The sequence below is a fragment of the Panthera pardus genome, unplaced genomic scaffold, assembly GCF_024362965.1.
Source record: "Panthera pardus isolate Hobbes unplaced genomic scaffold, ASM2436296v1 HiC_scaffold_4, whole genome shotgun sequence".
Lineage (NCBI taxonomy): Eukaryota > Metazoa > Chordata > Mammalia > Carnivora > Felidae > Panthera > Panthera pardus.
The window spans coordinates 18,200,188-18,216,461 of record NW_026526969.1 but is presented as its reverse complement, the minus strand read 5'-3'; the positions used below and the strand labels follow the sequence as shown (position 1 = coordinate 18,216,461).

General features: G+C 55.4%; 2 long non-coding RNA genes across 2 annotated transcripts; one reads left to right on the top strand and one right to left on the bottom strand.

Annotated features, from left to right (window-relative positions):
* The first annotated feature begins 4,227 nt into the window (after positions 1–4,227).
* Positions 4,228–10,060, top strand: LOC109278127 (uncharacterized). Its single transcript, XR_002085506.2, has 2 exons — positions 4,228–4,528; positions 7,792–10,060. It is a non-coding gene; the product is annotated as an uncharacterized LOC109278127 (long non-coding RNA).
* A 1,656-nt stretch (positions 10,061–11,716) lies between these two features.
* On the bottom strand, positions 11,717–12,536 carry LOC128774726 (uncharacterized). Its single transcript, XR_008419150.1, has 2 exons — positions 12,164–12,536; positions 11,717–11,979 (listed from the first exon to the last, which is right to left on the bottom strand). It is a non-coding gene; the product is annotated as an uncharacterized LOC128774726 (long non-coding RNA).
* Positions 12,537–16,274: the final 3,738 nt, after the last annotated feature.

The following is a 16,274-nucleotide window of genomic DNA, read 5'->3' as shown; positions in this document are numbered from 1 at the left end:
GTGGGGCTCCTGGAAAGGGGTCTAGTTTAATGGGTTGGGGGTGATGAATGTTGTGCAACCGGTCAGAGGGGTGGGCGCACAGCTTTGGGAGTGCACTAAATGTCCCTGAATCGTTCCCTTTGAAATGGCTAATTTTATGTTCTATGAATTTCACCTCTTAAAAATCAGAAACAGAAAGGGAGAGTCTTAGCATGAACTGCAGCAAATAGCACACACCGGGGTGGGGGGGGGGGTGGGGATTCAAACAACACACGTGTACTGCTCACAGTTGTGAGGCTGGAAGTTCAGGATCAGGGCGCTAACAGGTCCGGTGTCTGGTGGGGCCGGCTTGCTGGCTGGCGGAAGGCTGTGGCTCGGGCCTCGAGTGGTGGAGAGCAGAGAGAGGAAGCGGTTCCCAAGCCTCTTCTGATGGCACTGGTCCCCTTCCTGAGGCCCCACCCTCATGGCCTTATCACTCCTAAAGGTCCTGCCCCTAATGCCGTCACCTGGGGGCTTGGGTTTCAACATATGTGTTTTGGGGGCACCTGTGGTCCATAATGGGGGCTAGAAAGGCAGGGACAGAAGTCAGAGAGACCCCCTTGCTGGCCTGGCAGAAAGCAGACAGCATGCTGTGAACGGGGGGGCCCCGTCGAAAGGAGCCACAGGCTGCCTCTAAGAGCTGAGAGTGGTCCCGGCCTGGCTGGCAGAAAGCCAGGGACTCAGTCACGCTAGGGAATGGATTCGGCCGACAGCTGCGTGAGGCTGGGAGGAGCCCCCAGACCCCAGATGAGACCCCCAACCCTGGCCCAACCTTGATGGGAAGCTTGGGACTCCTGACTCATAGAGATGGCGAGGCCCCAGTGGGAGCTGGATTTGTGCTCATTTGTTACACAGCATCGGAAACTAATACAACACGGTGAGCCAGCTAGGAAGAATGTTCCGGAAGTGGGAAGCCAGGCTGACGAGGTTCATGCTGCCCTCACTTTCTGGATCGTGAGGTGCGAAGGATCCGGAAGCTAAGGCATGGTGACTCTGTCTGCACCAGTGGTTCCTGCCCGTGGGCCCACGTGGGCGGGCGGCTGTCCCAGGTCACCTAGGCTGCCACTTCTCCCCAGGCGGGCTGGGAAGGCTGGCGCCGCTCTGGGTGAGACCCAGTGGGGGTGCAGTCTGGTTTTCATTAAGTATCAGAAGCTCAGCGTTAATCCGCGCCAGAAGCAAACATTTACTCCCCGCCTCGCTGTAAACACGAGTGCTTTGAGACATGGGTCCTCAGGCCATTGGGGAGATGTGCGTGGTCCTTCAGAAGCTCCTGTCTGCACAGCAGAGCTTGGGTCTGGAAGACAGGAGGGCCGGGGTGCACACACCAGACCTACGGTGGCTGTGCGGCCGCGCCAGGCCCGAGCTGGCGGACAGTGGCAGGCGCGGCCTCCATCCTCGTCCAGGCAGCCAGGCAGCGCGTAGGGGTTGTGAGAGGGCATGCCCTGTCCCAGAAGCTTTTCGGGGCCGTTTCTAGTCCCGTGACCTGCTTGATGTGTGATTCAGGCAGGATCGACTCTTCAGGGCCCGAGGTCCTGTGCTCTGTGAGGGACCCCCTCCCAAGCCTTGTCCGCCAGAGGACTTGGAAGCTGAGGCTGGAATTCAGGCCTTCGGTGTGGGGGGGAGGGGGTCCTGCCCCAGCAGACAGGATGCGAGGCCAAGGAAGTATATCTGCTGCAGGGGTCCGTGGTGAATTGCATAGTGTTCCCCCCAAATTCGTGTCTACCCAGAGCCTGTGACCGCGACCTTGTTTGAAATAGGGTCTTTGCAGATGCAATTAGTTAAGGATTTCAAGATGAGAGCATCTTGAATCAGGGTGGGCCCTATCTCCAGTGACTGCTGTCCTTCTAGGAGAGGGTGGCCACATAGAGACGCACAGAGAAGGGGCAGAAACACTGAGGCTGGACGGCAGCTCCAGGAGCTGGAAGAGGCAGGAAGGGGCCTCCGTGTTTTAGGGGAGCCCAGCCCTGCAACCCTTTGATTTCATCCTCTGACCTCTGGGGCTGTGAGACATTACATCTCTGTTTTCAAAGCTGCGTGGCTTGTGGTGCTTTGTTGTGGTGGCCCCAGGACACTCACCAGGGTTGGGGAGAAAGAGTCCGGGCTTCCCCCACCCTGTGAAGGTCCTGGACTCGGGTCGGCGCCGGGTGTGGTTGGCCCATGGGTGCGGGGACACAGCAGGACCTCAGTAACACGTGTGTCCCGCCTGTGGGACAGACACATGACTTCTGTTTGAGGGCCTGCCATCCACCTGAAGTCGCCCGCCGGCCACGTTGAGGGAGGGAGCCTGGGGTTCATTTCCCACCGCTGCCTTAACAAAGCACCACAAGGGGCGCTTGGCTGGCTCAGTCTGTTAAGTGTCTGACTCTTGGTTTCGGCTCAGGTCATGATCTCATGGTTTCCTGAGTTCCAGCCCCGGGTTGGGCTCTGTGCTGACAATGAGGAGACTGCCTGGGATTCTTTCTCTCTCCCTCTCTCTCTCTCTGCCCCTCCCGTGCTCGCGCTGTCTCTGTCTTTCTCAGAAATACACTTTAAAAAGAAAAAAATCACCATGAGCTCAGCCTCTTGAGGCTGCCAAACGTTCTCTCCCACAGTTCCAGAGGTCGAAGCATAGCAAGGGTCTCCCTAGGCTAAAATCAAGGTGTGGGCAGGACAGCATTCCTCCTTGGAGGCCTTGGGGAGACTCTGTTTGCTGCTCAGGCTGTTGGTGAAATTCTGTTCCTGGCGGTTGTAGGACTGAGGCCCGTTTTGCATGCTGGCTATCAGCTGAGGGCCACTCCCAGCTTCTGGAGCCCAGCCACTCCTTGGCTCCCGTCCCCTCCACCTTCTCCAAAGCCACAAACAGTGGGTAGGAGTCCTTCTCGTGCTCCTGATCTCCATGACCTGCCAGGGAAAGGTCAACGCTTTTAAGGACACTTGTGAGGACACATTGGGCTTGTCCAGATAACCCAGGACGATCTGCTCCTTGACTTAATCCCAGATGCAGAGTCTCCTTTGCCACATAAGGCACATATTCACAGGCTCTAGGGATTAGGATGCGGACACCTTGGGGGGGCCATCATTCTACCAATCGCAGACCCCAAAGCAATGACCCCAGGATCTGCCTTTGTTTGGGGTCCCCAAGGCGTCAGAGTCTGGGGGTGGCAGTGACCTCATTGCCTGTGCCTGTGGCACAGCCTGTGGCTGGCTGTTTCCACTTGTTGGGCTTTTCTCCATTTGGGGCTGAGTCACCTGCTGCTGTCTAGCAAGATGGCCCAGACTCTGCAGGCTTGGCTGCACCACACACCTGGGGGAGTCTCCACGGGTCCATGGGGCTATGGGTTTCTGCGTAACAAGCTCTCGGGTAATTCCGCTGCCAGGCTGGGGGCTGCAGCCTTGCCCACCCTCAGTGCTCCCCCAGCCACGCTCAGTGCTCCCCTCACCACCCCCAGTGCTCCCCGGCCACCCTCGATGCTCCCTGACTGCCCTTAGTGCTCCCTAGCCGCCTCCCAGTGCTCCCCGGCTGCCCCCAGTACTCTCCTGACCACCCGTGGTGCTCCCCGGCCACCCCTCAGTGCTTTCTGGCCACCCTCGATGCTCCCCAGCCACCTCTCAGTGCTCGCCAGTTGCCCCTAGTGCTCCCCGGCTGCCCCTAGTACTCCCTGGCTGCCCCCAGTGCTTCCCCGGCTACCCCTCAGTGCTTTCTGGCCGCCCTCAGTACTTCCTGGCCACCCCCCCCCATGCTCCCCCAGCCACCCGCGGTGCTCCCCGGCTGCCATCAATGCTCCCTGGCCGCCCCCAATGCTCCCCCAGCCAGCACAGAGAAGCAGGCTTGGCCCTCCTCTCAATACCAGGTCACGCTCCTCATTCGAGCCCCTTCACCCGCAGCCCTGGGGTGTGTGAGTCTCCTTCCCCAGGGCCGAGGGCCGAGCACCCGCTCATTCCGTCTGGACGTGGGGCGGCCCCGCCCCGGACAGGGCTCCGCAGACGCTAGCACAGGGCTGTGCGTCCTCCCTCCAAAGAGGGGAAAGCAGGCTGCCTGGCAGGAGGCCCCTGGAGAATAAGATCGCAGGGGGGCGGCGGAGGGCGAGCCAGGCAGCCGCAGGGTGAAGCCCCCTTCCCGTGGGCCCCGTGGGCCCCCGGGCGCAGAGACCCTGCCCCTGCGAGCCACCCCTGGGCGGGGCTTCCTCCGAGGTGAGCAAACCCGGAAGGGGAGGGGACGCTCCCGGGACTGCAGGAAACGGGCCTCGTGCCGGCCCTCTCTCCCTCCCTCCCTCCCTCCCTCTCTCTGTCTCTCTGTCTCTGTATGTCTCTCTGTCTCTGTCTCCTCCAGGGGAAGCCTGGCTGCAGCTCCCAGGGCTGGGCGGGTTGCCTCCTTCCAGCCTGAGACAGGGGGTGGGGGAAGCTGGTGTGGCCAACAGCACCTGGAGCTGGCGGTGGGGTGCTGACCAGGACAGCGTCACCGAGGCCGCCTGCCCGTCATCCCCGTGCCATGCAAGCCGTGTTTCTTGGCGGTCTTCATGGACTTCGAGAGGTGAGTGTAACCACTATTCCCATTTTACAGAGGAGAAGACGGAGGCTGTGAGGACCTCACTGAAGCCCTCGCCGCTGAGAAAAGCCCCCGCCGGGCCTTCAGCCCAGATCTGCCTGGTCCGGAGCCCAGACCCTTCCTCTCTCAGGATCCTGATGGGGTGTGTGGGGCCCAAAGGGGCGCCTCGGGATCCAGGAGGCAGAGGGTGGAGGCGGGGTCGCTGCAGCAAAGGTTTCCAGGAGGAGGTGGGAGCCGGGGCTTTTGCAGAAGTCGGACGGGGAAGGCTGGTCTCCAGAGAGGGTCCCGGGGCCGCTGGGGAGGCCGGGCCCGCGGGGCCGACCGGCCCTAGGTGGGAATTCGCCTGTGCCCCCTCTTGCAATCACGTCCTGGGGTGGTTTGTGTGTCTGTCCCTGCCCCAGCTGAGGATATGCCTGGAGAGAATGCTCGAGGCTCCAGAACCCCTTCCGCCCAGACTAGGGAAAAAATCAGAGCCACGTCGCACTCTTGAGAGGGGCAAGAAGCGGCAAGCCTGGCCAGAACCAGGGGTGGGCATTTAAGTTGTAACCCACGGGCTCCTGGGGGTGCTCAGGCCGTTAAGTGCCCGGCTCTTGATTTCTGCTCAGGTCATGATCTCGTGGTTTGTGAGTTTGAGTCCCGCGTGGGGCTCTGTGCTGGGTGTGGAGCCTGCTTGGGACTCTCTCTCTCTCTCTCTCTCTCTCTGCCCCTCCCCCACCCGGCTATTTTTCTCTCTCTCTCAAAAAAACCCAAAAAAACAAAAATCATAACCCAAGACCCTCTGGGTCACCTCCGTTCCTGGCTCCCTCTTGCTCCCTCCCCCTTCCCTCTGCTTTTTGGTTTTAATGGTCTCTTTCAGCTCCAGGTTCTGGTGACTTGGAATAAAAAAGAATGAGCAGATTTGTCAGCCTTCCTCTAAGCAGGGTGGTCACGCTCCCCAGGCTGCGAGAGGCCACCTTCAGTCCGGGGGGGCCAGGGCCGGGTCGGGGACAGGGTCACGTCCCCTGTCTGACGGGCCCGTGCTCTGTGTTGAGGGTGCACACGCAGAGGAGATTCAGCTGTACGCAGAGAGCACACGCAGGCAGGTCAGAGTCAGAAGGTTGGGAGGAGGAAGAGAGGCAGGGAGCCAGCCAAGGACACTTGCGGGTGACTGAGGATCGTCACAGGCACCCAGGGGCCCGGTGACTCATGAAGGCACACACACGCTCCAGCCTGACAGAGGCCCTCCTGCCTGCCCAGGACCGATGAGTACGCCCTGGCCGGGGTACTCCGAGGCCAGCACCCCATTTCCATGGGTCCAGGCGCCAAGCCAGGGTGACAGGGCCACCCCAGGTGTCTTTTTTTTAAGTTTATTTTTGAGAGAGAGCATGAGCAGGGGAGGGGCAGAGAGAGACGGGGACACAGAATTCGAAGCAGGCTCCAGGCTCTGAGCTGTCACTATAGAGCCCGATGCGGGGCTCAAACTCATGAACCTTGAGATCATGACCTGAGCTGAAGTGGGACACTTAACCGACTGAGCCCACCCAGGCACCCCTGGGCCACCCCAAGGATCTTTAAACCACCACACCTGGGCACGCGGGTACCTGGCTGGATGGGAGTAGGTGAGAGGCTCACACCTGCCAGGACCAGGGTGTCGCTGGGGGTGCAGAGGACCGGGGACCCTCGTCTCCCCTCCCTCGCCACCTAGTCTCAGCGCAGCCATAGTTGCAGGGTGGGGAGGAGGAGGGAGAGTGCGGAGAGTTTTTTTATTTAGTAAGTGAACATACAGGATGCCCAGTTAAATTTGAATGTTGGATAAATCGATAATTCTTTCGCCTGAGCGTGTCCTATGCTTATATTTAAGATGTATTCTTTGTTTATCTGAAATCTGAATTTAACTGTGCATCCTGTGTTATATCCGGCGACCCTGTGGGCAGGTCCAAAGCCCGAGAAGGTTGAGGAGTGGGTGCCCGAGGTGGGCGGTGAGGTGGCGGGAGGTACCCTGCACGCTGAGAGTCCAGGGCCTGAGGATGCTTTCTTGTCTCGTTGGACTTCACTTACAAAACGCGTGCTCAAGGATAGCAAGAGTTTTTTTTTTTTTTTTTAAATTTTTTTTTTTCAACGTTTTTAAATTTATTTTTGGGACAGAGAGAGACAGAGCATGAACGGGGGAGGGGCAGAGAGAGAGGGAGACACAGAATCGGAAACAGGCTCCAGGCTCCGAGCCATCAGCCCAGAGCCTGACGCGGGGCTCGAACTCACGGACCGCGAGATCGTGACCTGGCTGAAGTCGGACGCTTAACCGACTGCGCCACCCAGGCGCCCCTGTATGCACCCATTTAAAGCGGCCACCGCCACATTCAATTTTAGAACATTTTCATTGCCCCCAAAAGAAGTCTCATACCCAGTAGCGATCACACCCCACTCCCTGCTTCCTGGCCCCTGGCGACCACTGGTCTACTTCCTGTCTTTCTGGATTTGCTTATTCCAGACATTTGATATAAGTGGAATCATACAATAGGTGGCCTTTTGTGACTGGCTTCTGTCACTGAAGGTGATGTTCTCAAGGTTCATCCACGCCGCGGGGTGTATCTGTGCCCCCTTCCTTTTGATTTTATTTTATTTTTTTATTATTCTTTTTTTAATGTTTATTTACTTTTGAGACAGAGAGAGACAGAGCATGAACAGGGGAGGGGAGACCCAGAAACCGAAGCAGGCTCCAGGATCTGAGCCGTCAGCACAGAGCCCGACGTGGGGCTTGAACCCACAAACTGTGAGATCATGACCTGAGCCGAAGTCCGACGCTCAACCCACTGAGCCACCCAGGTGCCCCCATTTGCTCATTTTTAAAATGCATTGTCTGTTTTTTTTTTTTTAATTGTAATAGCTTTTTATAAAGTCTAGATATGAGCCTCTTACTGGACGTATGACGTGTAAATATATTCTCCAGGCTGGGGGGCTGCCTCACAAGTCGGGTACTCAAATGTGAAGAAGTGGAGAGAAGCTCCAGCTGGAATGTTCATCTGGGAGCGCCAGCGTGCAGGGGGGAGTCTAAACCCCGAGACCATTCTCCCTCGCCCGGGGGTGATGGCTGAGGACGGGACAGAGAAGCCTTGGGGTCCCCCAACATTTAGAGTCAGGGGCCGGAGGAAGAGCCAGCCTTGGGACGGGGAAGCTGTGGCCGCTGGCACAGGAGGGCAGCCAGGAGAGGATGCTGTTCTGGAGCCCAAGTGAAGGACGTCTTTGCGCCTTTCTGCTTGTGACAACCAAAGATGTCCAGACATCGTGGAGCATCCCACAGCGGGACAAATCACCCCAGCTGAGAACCCCCACGTCGGGTGCGTGTGGGGACAGGGAGGCCTGTCTTAGCCACCTCCTGTTCACAGTGGACGCTCAACACCCGATACTGGACAGATGACACCAGTCGCGGCTTACCAGTGACGTGGACTAACGGCCCAGCCACGCAGGGCCACGGCAGTTGCACTTGGGAACAGAGTGAGCCCGCCGGGGCTGTGGGCGGCAGGCTTTGTGGTAGCAAGAGGGCGAGGTGCCCCCTTCCTGTGGGAGCACCTGACGGGGTCGTGTGAACAATCTCGTGGGCTGACAAGGGACCTGAAGCCCGCTGTTCAGGGCCGAGCAGGTGCTGTGCTCCGTCTGACAAGGACGAGCCTCTCCGTGGGAGCTGGAGGAGGCCTCCATCTCGGTCGCTCGAGGCCCCCTGGTTTCAGGTGTCAAGGCAGGATGTCACATCGGGTCTTAATTCTAGGCCTTCCACTGAAGGCCCCTGGGCTCCTGCATGGCAGGGGCCGAAGCCGTCCCATGGCCGGGTCACTGGGGAAGGCCCGGCGTCGCCAGCAGGGTCAGTGTGTGAACCCGGGCTGTGACTGCTTCCCTTGAGATGCCCGTGGCCTGGAGCTCGGTGGGACCGTTCCTCCCCACTCCCCACCCCTACGCGCTTCGGTCGACTTCCTTTTCTAGGTTGTATTCACCTGTGCAAATGTTTGCGTGCCCAGCTCCCGGGGTGGAGCTGTGTTTTGGAGGAGAGAGCCTCTGGCTCTCACTGCTTGTTTAATTCTTTTCCTCTCCCAGGGACACTCAGCGTCTATTTTCTCCTGCACTCACGCACAGGTCCTGTCTGAGGGGCGATTAAGAACGCTTTGCCTTTCTGCCCTGGAAGTGAACCTGCAGCGAAAGGTGATTCACCGGAAAAGAGTGAGTGTGCACGTTGTCTGCTCCTGGTAGGAGTCAGCGTTGGGAGGACCGTGCGGGTTCCGGGGTCTGTCCCTCCGGCTCGGATCGCAGGCTGCAGGCAGCGCGTCCGTTTTCGCCGTAGATGGACGGGCAGAAAATCAATGTTTTGCTCTGCTGACAAAGACACCCTGACAGCTCAAAGGTAGGAGACCATTAAATACCACAGATACACGATTCACGGCGGAGGTGAAGCTTCGAGCGACCGCTGGGGGTGCCCCCCGCCCCCCCACTCCAGGAGTGCGGTGGCTGAGATGCGGGAGAGCAGAGTTTTTTCTTGTTTTTTTTTTTTTTTAACATTTGAAAACTTTTTATTATGAAAAAATTGTAGACTTAAGAAGCGTCCCGGAGATGGGGCGCCTGGGTGGCTCAGTCAGTTAAGGGGCCGACTTCGGCTCAGGTCATGATCTCGCGGTCCGTGAGTTCGAGCCCTGCGGCGGGCTCTGTGCTGACAGCTCGCAGCCTGGAGCCTGCTTCGGATTCCGTGTCTCCCCCTCTCGCTCTGCCCCTCCTCCACTCACGTTCTGTCTCTCTCTTTCTCAAAAATAAATAAACATTAAAGAAATTAAAACTTTCGCCCCCACTCTTGGCATTTGTTGGTGCATGGAGCGTTTGGTTTGAATTCCAGAAGCTCTATGAGCAGCCTTCCCTCCCCTCCTCTGCAGAATCAAACTCAGGCTGCCAATAGCCTTGAGGCAAAGTCCTCGTAAAGTCCGCTGCGAGTTAGCGGACCCAGGGAAACTGTCACTACGCGTGTCACACATCAAGGTGACACAATTACGTGAGCGGCTCCAAGAAGCCGTTCTGTCCAGATATTCCTGTGACAGAAATGACCCAGGGGCTCTGCTCGTGTCTCAGGTTCTGGCCGCAGATGTGACTTTTAGGGTTCGATCAGAAGTCACCCGTGGCTTCAAGCCCACATCGCTGCCACCAGCGTGTCACTTCTGTCAAGAGGCGTGTGTGCAATTAATACACGGGAAACTAATTATAACAAACACATCAGGTATCAGCAGCACAGCACAAATCCGGCCTCCCATCGACTGATGCCAGTCATCTTGGACACACACGCCCTCAGCCCTGGTTTTACACCTTCGGGACTGTTCTACTTTGTGTCGGTCTGTCACTTTGCGGGTGTGCTCACCGCAGCCTCCGCTTGGCGATGCACCTGGGGTATGTGTGCACAGAATCGCGAGGGTGTTTCTCGCTGCCAATAGTCTCGCTGCTTTGTTCCGACTCTTCTCTGGTACGCGACGGAAAGTGTACGAGAAAAGAATAAAGAAGTGAGACCCGAAAGGCAGAGCCGGGAGATTAACTGATGGGGGTCACGGGGGCAGCCAAGGCTGGGAGGCTGGTGTGCACCTGCCGGAGACCAGGCTCCCACGGTCTCAGCCACTGGCCTTCTGGGCGGAACGCTTCGTCCTCCCTGGCCTGGTGGGCGTGGCCTGCCAGTCGCTGGCACAAGCCACAGACAGGGGCCCCTCACTCCAGAACTTTCCGAGGTGGCCCACCTACTGCTGGACGGATGGGCCGCTCCAGCGTTCCTCCCTCCAGCGGCGCGGGCCGAGGACAAGGCTCCCGCAAAGGGCAGGGATCTTGAGTTCAGCTTTCAGCCCCAGAGCCCAGCCCAGGGCCTGCCCTCCCCCAGCCCAGCTCTGTGCTCAGCGAAGTTTCCTGCGGGTGAATCAGGGGAGGTGCTCAAGCCCCCAAAGCCTTGCGGGCTTCTGGAACATCCGGAATGTTCTCCAACAGAACACCCTGTTTGCTCAGCCTTGGTGTTGAGTGCGTGACGCTCGATGTCGGTTAACGGTGTCCTGCGTCGATGAAGTGTTTGGCTCGGGCTGGGAGCGAGGGGACAGGAGGCGGTGCTGCTCCCCTGTGGTCGGGGCGGCCCAAACGCAAGCCCCGGGGCTGGACATGCGTGTGCGGATCCCCCCCTGCAAACTTCAGAGGAAAGTCTCAGAGTTATTTTGGGGCCGAGGACACTTGCGTGTCGTAAGAGAGAATCGCAGACCCGCTTCGAGGGGCTTTCAGGTGAGGGGCTGGATGGAATTGTTTTGAATTAGTTGTCATTGCTGGGGGTTGGGGGGTGCGGCTGTGCCCCTTGCCTGTGGGCCGGGAAGAGTCCAAGGAAGTGGCTTTGTGATTCTCCCCGGTGAGTCAGGTGAGTGGGGATTGAGGGGCTGAGGGCTGCCGGTCGGTTCACTTACAGCGTCCAGAACCCTACTTGTCCCGGGGGAGGGCACCCCAAAATACGGGCCTGGCTGGGGCTCGTCGGCCAAGACGGGGGTCGTGCTGGTAAGGGACTGCTATCATGGTCACCTCTTCTCGCACCCAGACTTTTCCATGAATCAGGGCCCCCGGCACAACACCGGGCCCACCTGGCTAATTCAGCATCACCGTATTGTGAGGGCAGCTGATTAGAACCCTCAATTCCCTCTTACCAGGGAACCTAACGTCTTCACATCTTGGGGGTTAGGATGTGGCCGTCTTTGGGGGGCCCTTGTTCTGCGGACAAGACCCACCACCAGGAGGTTTCGAGCCCCCGAGGGTGCATCCCAGACATGCCATGCAGAGAAGGCTCTGGGCATAGCCGCTGCTGGGTGGCTGGGTGGCTGGGTGGCTGGGTGGTTCGGTGGCCAGTGCCAGGAGGCAGAATCTCAGTACCTGGTGCCTCCGCTCCTGCAGACATTAACAGGACATCGAGATGACCACAGGCTTCGTTCACGTCTCATTCAAGACAGAACGAGAATGTTCCAGAGCCACAGGAGGAAAACAGAAACTGGTAAGAGGAAATTTAATGACAGATTTGATTTAACTCGCTATAGTAGCATTTTAACGTGTGGTTAATATACATTATCACGAAGTTATCTTACATTCTTGTTTTTTGTTCTTAGCCTTTGAGGTCCGACATTTCTTTTACATTGACGGCACATCTCAATTCAGACCAGCCACATTTCAAAATGTTTTTATTTTTAATTATTTAGGGGTGGGGGAGGGGCAGAGGGAGACAGAGAATCCCAAGCAGGCTCCGTGCTGTCAGCACAGAGCCCGATGCGGGGCTTGAATTCGTGAACCGTGAGCTCATGACCTGAGGTGCAATCAAGAGTCGGATGCTTGACTGACTGAGTCACCCTGGTGCCCTCAGACCAGTCACATTTCAAAGGCCACATGTGGCTGGTGGCCCCTGTATCAGCCAGTGCGTTTCCAAATCCCTAGGAATTCACAGAGAGAACGGTTTCTAGTTCAGAAGAAACATTCCCTGTTTCAGGTGGAGACATAACCATGTGGCAAGTTACCGTCATTGTCCTGCCTCCCTCCCTCCTTCTCTCCTTCCGTCTTTTGGGGACCGGGGCTGTTCTCTCTCACCCCCGGGGGGAGCTTGCGTGAGTCACTTACCCTTGTAAAGCTTCTGTTTATCCGCCTGTAACGTGGAGAAGGTGGTTCTTTCTTCCCTGCATTGTCAAAAGGCCTAAACAGCACGCTCCTGGCACTGGTACTGGACGGATGGGGGTCCCTGTCCTCATCGTCATGGCGATCAGACCCGCTGTGGGCCCGACTATTGGCCGGCTGCCACCGGGAGCTCCCTGCCCCAGAGGCAGGGTGGTTAAAGGTTTTCTAAAAACTAGGAAATGATGTAAGTCCAGTGCTGAACCCCCGGTGCTCTAAGGTCAGAAAACAACCCTGTGACCCGGAGGAGACAAGAGCCCTGCGTGGGGCCTCCTGGGACTCTGTGTCGAAGAGCAGGACAAAATCCCTGCTCCGTCATCTGTTCCAGCACCAGGACGTGTGGTTGGTCCTACTCAGGTGTCACGTGGAGTAAATTCTCTTGATTCCTTGGTGGTTGAGTCACTGTGTGTCCCGGGGCCTGGCTTCCTCTCCAGGAGCAATCGGGGTTAGGGAAAAGACCTCTCAAACGGGTCAGCAGCCTGCAAGGGTAAACAGAGGCATCCTGGCATGGGGCTGTGAGGTCCCTGCCCCTTTTGTGGACGATTTGACATCCCTCAGCAGCATGGTGACAGGTACCCTAGAGGCCTGCGGGACCAGGCAGATGGCCCTCAGTGCTCCCATGCTTTTCTGCTGGCAAAGAAGCTTTGCAGTGCAGGGTGATTAACAATCCTGGGAGGGCTGTGTGGCTTTTCTCAAATTACTAAGAGAAGTGTCCCCCTTCTTTGTCATTTAAAACAATTTTCTTTATGTTTATTTTTTAAATTTTTTGTTTATTTTCGAGAGAGAGAGAGGGAGACACAGAATCCGAAGCAGGCTCCAGGCTCCGAGCTGTCAGCACAGAGCCCAGCATGGGGCTCGAACTCAAGAACCATGAGATCATGAACTGATATGAAGCCAGATGCTTAACTGATTGAGCCACCCAGGTGCCCCATATGTTTATTCACTTTTGAGAGAGAGAGAGAGACAAGGAGGGGCAGAGGATCTGAAACAGGCTCCATGCTGACAGCACAGAGCCCGATGTGGGGCTTGAAATCACAAACCATGAGATCATGACCTGAGCGGAAATCAAGAGTCGGATGCTTAACCGACTGAGCCACCCCGGGGACCTCCCAATTTTCTTCCTTTAAAGTGACTAGTCCTACGTGACTTGGTGACCATGGTCTCCAATATGACCCTCCAGTATAGCCTTGGATGCACGATCAATGCATCCAAACACATCCTGGTGAAAAATAAAACATTCTCATTGAACCCGTGCAAATAGATATCTTGCCATGAAAAGAGTTTTGAATTCTCAGGGCTAAGTGATAATCAGATCATTTTTAAATGGTTCAGCTTCTGAAAGCAGTTTTACTGAATTGCTGTGGACTACCGATGGCTTACCAAGGGACGGGGCTTCCTTGTGTCCCCAGAAAGCAGAACATTAGAAAGACATCAACCATACCCCAAACAAGTACTTGCAATAACCCTTCCCTCCACATCTTTTAGTCCTACGTGCCAAGCTGTGTTCCCCGGGGGCTCGGCTCTCGGAAAGGCTCCTGCTTCTCAATTAGGAGAGTTTTGGAAATCCAGACTTGGAAAACCATTGCCATCCAAAAGCCCGTCTGGGCTCAGAGGTCTGTTCTCCGCAGTTTCTTCTGTCAAGTGTCAACAATCTGATCAGAAGAGTCCCTTCCCAGGGGGTTGGGGCTGTTGGAGACGTGCCGGCCGTGGGCTTAGGGCAGGGCCCATCGGGGAGCGTGACTGTGCCTGCCGAGACTTAGTGGCTCTGGTTACTTTATTACTGCGAGTTTTCAGATCCGAAAGGTCTGATGAGAGTTCATAATAAGAATGCGGTAACTTTTCAGGGAATCTGGTTTTCTCCAGGGCACACAAAACAAGGTAATAAAACCATTCTGAGTTTTTTTTAGACAAAGTGTCTCTAAGGCTAATGATTAAGCCTGTTTTCAAAGCAGTCACTGAATATTACATCTGATTTATAACAGTGAGCGGACATAATTTTTATAAAGGAAAAAATCTCGTGACAGAACATGTAATTATTCTGACACATAATCCTCTTTTTTTTTTTTTTTAAGCCAACAATATCAAGTAGAGAGATTCAATGAGTGTTTGGAGTAGACATCTTTTTTTTTTTTTTAACGTTCCTTTATTTTAGAGATGGGGGGAGAGAGTGGGGGAGGGGCAGAAAGAGAGGGAGACACAGAATCCGAAGCAGGCTCCAGGCTCTGAGCTGTCAGGACAGAGGTCGATGCGGGGCTCGAACTCACAAACTGTCGAGATGGTGACCTGAGCCGAAGGCTGATGCTCAACCGGCTAAGCCACCCAGGCGCCCCGTAGCTCTGATGTGCATCTCTCACTGAGAATCTCTGGGCTAGAAAACGTTCCATTTAAATTAAAGAAGTAAGGTTGAGGACCCCATTCTAATAGTAACTGAACGTGTGACGTAATGTGATTCCCTTGTGGGCAAACAGAGGCATAGTGCCCCCAGGATACTGATAAGTACAGGAAATAGGACGGGACTATTTCATAAAGGGATTTGATCGTATTTTCACCTATGTTAGCAACTATTTTAGAAGCCAGGCCATTAAAGAGGATCCAGGGGAGACTCCCAGGTAGCCCAGCATTTCAGAGACACTTCTGTAAATAACAGTTTCGTCCACCAACATGCCTGGGCGGTGGGCTGAGGGCCTCTTCTGACTTGGCCGCTCTTCCTGTGCTGTCCTCATGCTACCCACACAGGCACAAACCCAACTATTTCTAGCACCCACTTTTATAAGGCGAGAGAACAAACCTTTGTGGCCCTGGGAAGGATCTGCTGGCAAACCGTAGAGATGGTGTTAAGTGAAAAAGATATTCGGAGGGTTTTATTTATTTATTTTTTTCTGCATCTGGGACCCCATTCTAGGAATGCAAAAACAAAAACGTTGTCTGCGGAGATTCGGACACTTGGCTGAGATAGGGTCACGAGTGAGGCGCCTGGGTGGCTCAGTGGGTTAGCCGTCCCACTTTGGCTCAGGTCATGATCTCGTGGTTCGTGGGTTCGAGCCCCGCGTCGGGCTCTGTGCTGACAGCTCGGAGCCTGGAGCCTGCTTCGGATTCTGTGTCTTCCTCTCTCTCTGTCCTTCACCCGCTTGCATTCTGTCTCTCTCTCTCTAAAATCAACAAACATTAAAAAAAAAACTTAAAAAAAAGATAGGGTCATGAGTGCCTGGGAACCAGTCCTAGGTTACCTATTTAATCAAAGTGGAAATAAAATTTTGAATGATACACACAGAAGGCGATCTGCTGATAAAGAACATTAGCTCTTTTATAGGTGAAGTATCTCTGGGGGTTGGTTCTCCTCTTGAAAAATCGACAAAGTTGATATTGAGCACAGACATGTATTCTGATAAGACCCAGAATCTCTGCTATTCAGGCAATGGAATGAATCGCTTTCACGTGTCCGGAGGGCGCATCAATCAGTAAACTAAGAAGGAAGCCCAGAAAGTCGAGCAGACCTCTCTCAAATTTTATCACGCTTCATAGCTTCTTTCCAGACCCAAGTATTATGAACCAAGGCAAATAAAAATCACTTCTCGAGTTTTGTCCTTTCATATTCTGGAGCAAACTGGCTGTCACTTTAGGACCACGTTTCTGTGTCAGGGGGTCTGAGAGATCGAAACACATTTCATGATCTCACGGAGACATTATTTGCGTTAACACACGGCACATTCATCAATGCTCTCTGAAGACCGATCAGTACATATTTCAGAAATGTCATTTGACCCAACAGTGTCCTTTATAGCATTTTTCCCCCAGTCTGTGATCTCATGTTGCATTCAGTCGTTGTGTCTGTAATTCCTTCTAATCTGGAACAGCTCCTCTGCTTTGCTTGTCTTTTGTGATGTTGACGTTTTCGTAGACGACAGCCCCAGCCCCACCAGAAGAAATAGAATGTTTCTCGTTTAGGGGTTTCTGATATTTCCTCACGTTTGGATTCAGTTATTCGCCCCCAGTCAGAATTCCACGTAAGTGGCCTCTGCAGGGTGTCACGGCTCCAGCTACCCCTGATGGGGGACGTGAT